Here is a 6,000-nt window from a genome sequence, read left to right on the forward strand (position 1 = left end):
AAACTCAATTGACAATTTTTAATTTTACATTACCCTTATATTTTGGTGCTTTCGATCAATTGTGAAATACAGTTAACTTACACAAAGCACCCGGTGCTTGGGACGCTTAGCGGCAAATATATTTAAGGCTCATTGGCGGATTATTTTAATACCATATCGCGCGTGCGCATCTTATGTCACGCTCAAGGCGGCCACCATAATCATAGCTGATTGAAGGCAAAGGCACTTTGTAAGAAAAGAGGTCTATCAAGCTAGCATCTCCACAAACGAAATTCCCAAATTTCTTTATGTCAGAATTTTGGGCTTTTTTTGGGCTCTCAAATGCACTAACAACCAATTTCCAAAAGCCACCTCTACTAAATATAAAACCATCCCCTATGTAAAAAATCAATTTCGGAAAAACCACCCCTGTGTAAAAAAACACCAACCTAATAATTGAAAAATAAAAAATTATGACTTTTTTATGAAAGTTCTTTAAATAATTAATAATTCTTATAAATTGAACAAATAACTCAGGAAAGATTCATCGCAAAAATAATCTTACTTAATTTCGTAAACAAATTGTGTTTATTAATTAAACAATACCCTTACTCTCAATATGTTTATGAATATTGTTTAAATGATTAATAATTATTATAAATTTACAAAGTATGGTAGGAAATGATCACCGAAAGACATTCTTAGTTCATTCGGTAAACAAAGGATGCCTCTTAATTGAAAAATAGCCAAACGATAAGTATGCTGATAAAAATTTTGTAAAGAATTATTAATTGTAAATTTTCAAAGCATTAGAGAAAATAAATAATCGAAAAGATATTCTCAGTTAATTATGTTAAAAAATTTATCCTACTCGTAGGGAGAAACCCAAATTCTTAATTTTTTAATTGAAATTATTTCAATAATTAATAGTTCTTGTGAATTTAAAAAGCAACATAGAAAATAGTCATCCGATAGACATTTTTAGTTGACTCCGTAAACAAATTCATTTACAGAAAAAAGTTTAAGCTCTTAAGTTTGCAATTGAAATTCTTTAAATAATTAATAGTTCCTGTAAATTTGCAAAGCAACATAGAAAGCAGTCATCGCAAGACATTCTTAGTTGACTCCGAAAACACATTGCTTCTTTGAAAAAAGGCACTTCTAGTTTTTTAATTAAAATTATTTAAATAATTAATACATCTTGTAAATTTGCAAAGTAACATAGAAAAGAGTCATCCGATAGACATTCTTAATTGACTCCGTAAGAAAATTGGCTTGCAGAAAAAAGGCCAAAATCTGAAGTTTTTATTTAAAATTCTTTAAATACTCAATTGTTCTTGTAAATTTGCAAAGCAACATAGAAAATAGTCATCGTATGGATATTCTTAGTTGATTTACAAAACAAATTGACTCGTACACGCAGAAAAAAGAAATGTAATATTTACTAATCAAGAATTGTAAAGGGTTTCTTGTAACCGTAACAGTATAAACTGCTCTTAATAAGAGGGTAAAAATGTCAAAATCACTTAGCATTTCGTGAATGTCTCAGTAAAATTAAGGTTAATTCAACGGTTATCTTTCACTAAAATAAACCTCTATTCCCTCGTATTGCATACTGAACGACATGTAAAATCCACTGAACCGAGATTACAATAGTAGTGCAGTGGACATTACCGAAAGATCGGTACATGCTACTGATCCGATCGGTTTACTTAACTCGCCCCTAAAGTCGCAACGCAACCGATCCGCGCGGAGCACCGGTTGAATTCACGACGCAATCGGCAATGAATGGATTGCATCACCTAAAAAACATTCCTTTTTGACATTTCTGTGACAGTCGTCACATTACTCCACATTCTCACTTAGCAAGGAAGGGGTTTTATAAAAATAGCACCATTTTCGATGGCACAACTTATTCACAGATCGCGTACACTTGAGAGATTATTGGAGCAAGACGTGTTTTTGGTCCGTGACTGTTTCAGCTGACTGAAATGAATGCTACGACTTTTGTTGTGTGCCGCGATGGCATGGTTGCGTAATCAGAAGTCGTTCCCGAGTTCACCACCCTCAGTTACAAATGCATTTCAAAATTAGTTTACAGATCGCAACTCGTATACTAGTGTAGTGGTTAAGACTGTTGATTTGCGTGCTTAGGTTTATGCGTTCGAATCCCCCCATTGCGTGCGAAATTTTAATTGTAAGCATTATAACTTACAAATAACGATTAGTTATAAGTTTATCCGAAAATATTTATAACAAATAACCGTGCTCTTACTTATTAATTATTTTTTAGCAATACTTTTTCACAATTTATAGTAATGTTTTAACTAAAGTCTACGCCGATAACATAATTCAGATCTCTTTATATTATTCGTTAAAGTGACATGATAATTCGTAAATACAGCGTCCAGGGACTGTACAGAATAAGAACTGGATCGGTAAAATCTACTGATCCGCATGTCAGCACCACTTGAGAATCGGTACTAGTAACCATCATTGACAGTCATTCTTATTTGCCTATAATTGTAGACTTTTAATTTTTAATAGACATTCTTTAAATAATTAGTATTTCTTGCAAATTTTAAAAGAAGCATATAAAAGAGTTATTGTATAGAAAATATTGCTTGACTTCGTAAAAAAATCGACTTCTAGAAAAAAGGTCAAATTCATATTTGTGAATTGAAATTCTTCAAATAATTAATAGATGGTGTAAATTTGCATATCAAAATAGAAAAGAGTCATTGGATAGACATCCTTAGCTGACTTTGAAAACAAATTGAGTCGTTGGATAAAGGCCAAACTTTAAATTTTTTAATTAAAATTGTTTAAATAAATAATAGTTCTTAAAATTTTAAAATCAGCATAAAAAAGAGTCATTGTATAGAAAATATTACTTGATTTCGTAAAAAAATTAACTCCTAGAAAAAAGGTCCAACTCTTCTTTTTAAATTGACATTATTTAAATGAGTAATAGTTCTTGTAAATTTGCATAGCACAATAGAAAAGAATCATCGGGTAGACATTCTTAGTTGACTTCGTAAACAAATTTACTTATATAAAAAGGGCAAACTCTTAATTTTTTAGTTAAAATTGTTTCCATAATTATAAGTTCTTGTAGATTTACAAAACAATATAGAAAAGAGTCATCGGATAGACATTATTAGTTTTAATTTAAAATTAAAATTGTTTGAATAACTAATATTTCTTGTAAATCTACAAAGCAACAGGATATATTAAATGTATTCTTTAAGACATAGCCATTTATGAAAATTGTTTAAATAATTAGAATGTTTGAAGATTAAATGAATATTTAAAAAAACAACATATAAGAGCTCCACTTGAATTCGGCACGACCGCTAGGAATGTTTACATCTATTATGTAAACAGATCTCTCAAATGTGCCTTGATGCCTCAGAGCTAGCTTTGAATGAAATGCAAGTCAAAATTGTACAATAAAAAACCCCAGAATCGACTTGTATCTTTAGATTTACCGATTCTAAAGAATAGGCGGCGCGTTTACATCCAACCAATAGGTGAAGAGATAATGTGGCTTCAGACTTCCAGATTATATCGCAACCTCTTTTTTATGATAGGATTTTATACAATTAACAAAAACCGGATAGACCCATACTTTTTTGCTGGTAGTGCATAGTAAAAAAAAAACGACATTAAAAATTCAACTTTACTATTAAATTTGTATAGCTATTTTATTTGATATTTGTTTCATTTTAAAATATAACAATATTAGAAAAATCTTTCACTTTGCATGCGTTTTTTAAAATTGTATTAAAATTATTAAAATAAATACTTATACAAATGAAAATTAATAATAAGAAAATATCATATAATCCAAAGTTTTTTAGAATGAATAAATAATTTGATCTTCACAAAAATACGAAAACAATTTACAGGAAAATATAATTTTTTCGACGTTTCTGAATTTTGATTTTTTTACCGATATAACTAATAATTTTAAAAGAAGTTGACCGATGGGATTTCTTCTTCAACTGCATTGGACCTCTTCACTACAAAAAAATATTTTAAAAAAATAGTAAATTTGAAAGATTTCTCAGATATTGATTAGCTAATAATAAATCGATGACACACAGTGAGCTGAATTTGGAATTTACTATACAAAATAACCTACAGTCTACAATTTTTAACCGATTTTCAAAATTGTTTCAGAAGTCACGGGTAAGATTTTTCAATTTTTATTATTATCTATTTTTTATATAAATACTAGAATATTATGTTCGCGCGCATGCGTGCGCTCACTTTTATACTCATTTTTATAATTTGCTGAATTTTCTAATAACAATTCATTTGTTAAAATTGTCTGAAGACTTATATTCTTGCTGAAATTAGATTCTGAAATAATGAATTCAGTGTATTAATGTATCGTAAACTGTACGAGTACTATTATCAGGGAGCGTTCATATATTCCGTAACGTTATTTTAAACACTGTTACGTTCCCACACCTTAACTGCAGTTACGTAATTTTTTTTTTGTATTATTTTAAAAAACTTAACAGGCGTCTTGTAAATAAAAATATATTTTCAGGATGAAGTGCGGTATAGAAATAAATTAAACAATATTTTGACGTAACACAAAAATGCTTTTTTGTTATTTATTTAGTTACATATATTTTTAATTTATTTACAAGGGAAGAAGTATCAGCATTTTTTCAAAGAATTATATAAGTTTTATCATTTTCATAAGACAATTAGGAAAGATTTTTAAATATTCAAGACGTGTCAAGAAAAGAATGCAGAAGATTTAAAAAATATAAATTTTATTTTACAGGATTTTAGAAATTATTAGAAGAATTTCAGCCTTTTCAAAATATATTTAGGTCTTTTATAATTTCAGAAGAAATAATAAGTATTCCATAAATTTTCGGAAATGCTTTCAAGGTTTAAAATATTTGAAGTCTATGTAAAGCCTCTTGAATTCCTAAAAATATTCGTAAACGAATCCAATTTTTTCTTAAAATGTTGAAAAATCATTTAAAGTGTAATAATTTACCTCAAAATCTTCAAAAATTTCTTACGAATTTGAAGAAAATTATAAAATATTTGTGAATATTTCATATTCGCCAACAAAAAATCTAGATTAAGGAAAATATATGCTTTACGGGATTTTACAAAATAATAGGAAAAGTTCGAGCCCTTTTAGAATTAAATATCTACATAATACTTCTTAAATTCTTAAAAATATTTTTATCTGACTGGAATTTTTCTTAAAATTTAGAAAAGTTATTTAAAATCTAAAAAGCTGCCTCAAAATATCCCCAATTTTCCTTAGAACTTAAGTAATATTTATTTCTTCACTTGAGACCTTTCAAATTTATTTTAATTAAGGGCATGTGATACTTTACCTTATGGGTTTTTAGTTTTTCATACATTTTGTTCACAAATTTTAATTTGAAAAAAACCATTAGTGTCCAGACGTTTTTGCGTTTTTAACGTCTGGCTTTCTTTTTTTAAAGAACTTTCAAATCAATCTGCATTTTTTAAAATCTTCTGCAGTTTAAAAATCTTCTTTATTCTTTTAAATTTTCGAAATGTTGTATTTCAAATATTAATAAAATGTTATTACATCAATTATAACCGGTATTTAATAATATAACATTCACTTAAATCATCAATTTTCTAACTCAAATTTAAATTTTAAAATTTAGTCTTTACGTAATTTAAAATTGTGAAAAGTATTAATGAACTAATAATTATTTAATCTGTTTATAACATAAAAAGAATTAAACTATAATATTCATTTAAAAATTGAAATAATTTCCCTTCTCCCTTTTTCTAATTTTCACTTTCATTTTGAAAATTTGATCGCTTGGTAACTTTTGATACTTATCCGTAAACAAAATTAAAACACGTTCAGAAAAATTAAATGCAGATACTTATTTCACAACATCAGAATCATTTGAAAAACTATTTAATTAAAACTGTGGTATTTCAAGTATTAATTCACTTTTATCATGCACATTATATTCAGTATTCAATTATATAATC

At 27.7% G+C, this 6,000-nt stretch overlaps 2 protein-coding genes across 5 annotated transcripts in view; one reads left to right on the forward strand and one right to left on the reverse strand.

Annotated features, from left to right (window-relative positions):
* The window catches only part of LOC117177978 (5-oxoprolinase), a 68,448-nt gene that overhangs the window by 52,566 nt on the left and 9,882 nt on the right, over nucleotides 1–6,000 (forward strand). The window lies entirely within an intron of this gene.
* The window catches only part of LOC117177979, a 35,796-nt gene that overhangs the window by 4,812 nt on the left and 24,984 nt on the right, over nucleotides 1–6,000 (reverse strand). The gene's annotated exons all lie outside the window — the stretch shown is intronic.

The sequence above is a fragment of the Belonocnema kinseyi genome, chromosome 8 (assembly GCF_010883055.1).
Source record: "Belonocnema kinseyi isolate 2016_QV_RU_SX_M_011 chromosome 8, B_treatae_v1, whole genome shotgun sequence".
Lineage (NCBI taxonomy): Eukaryota > Metazoa > Arthropoda > Insecta > Hymenoptera > Cynipidae > Belonocnema > Belonocnema kinseyi.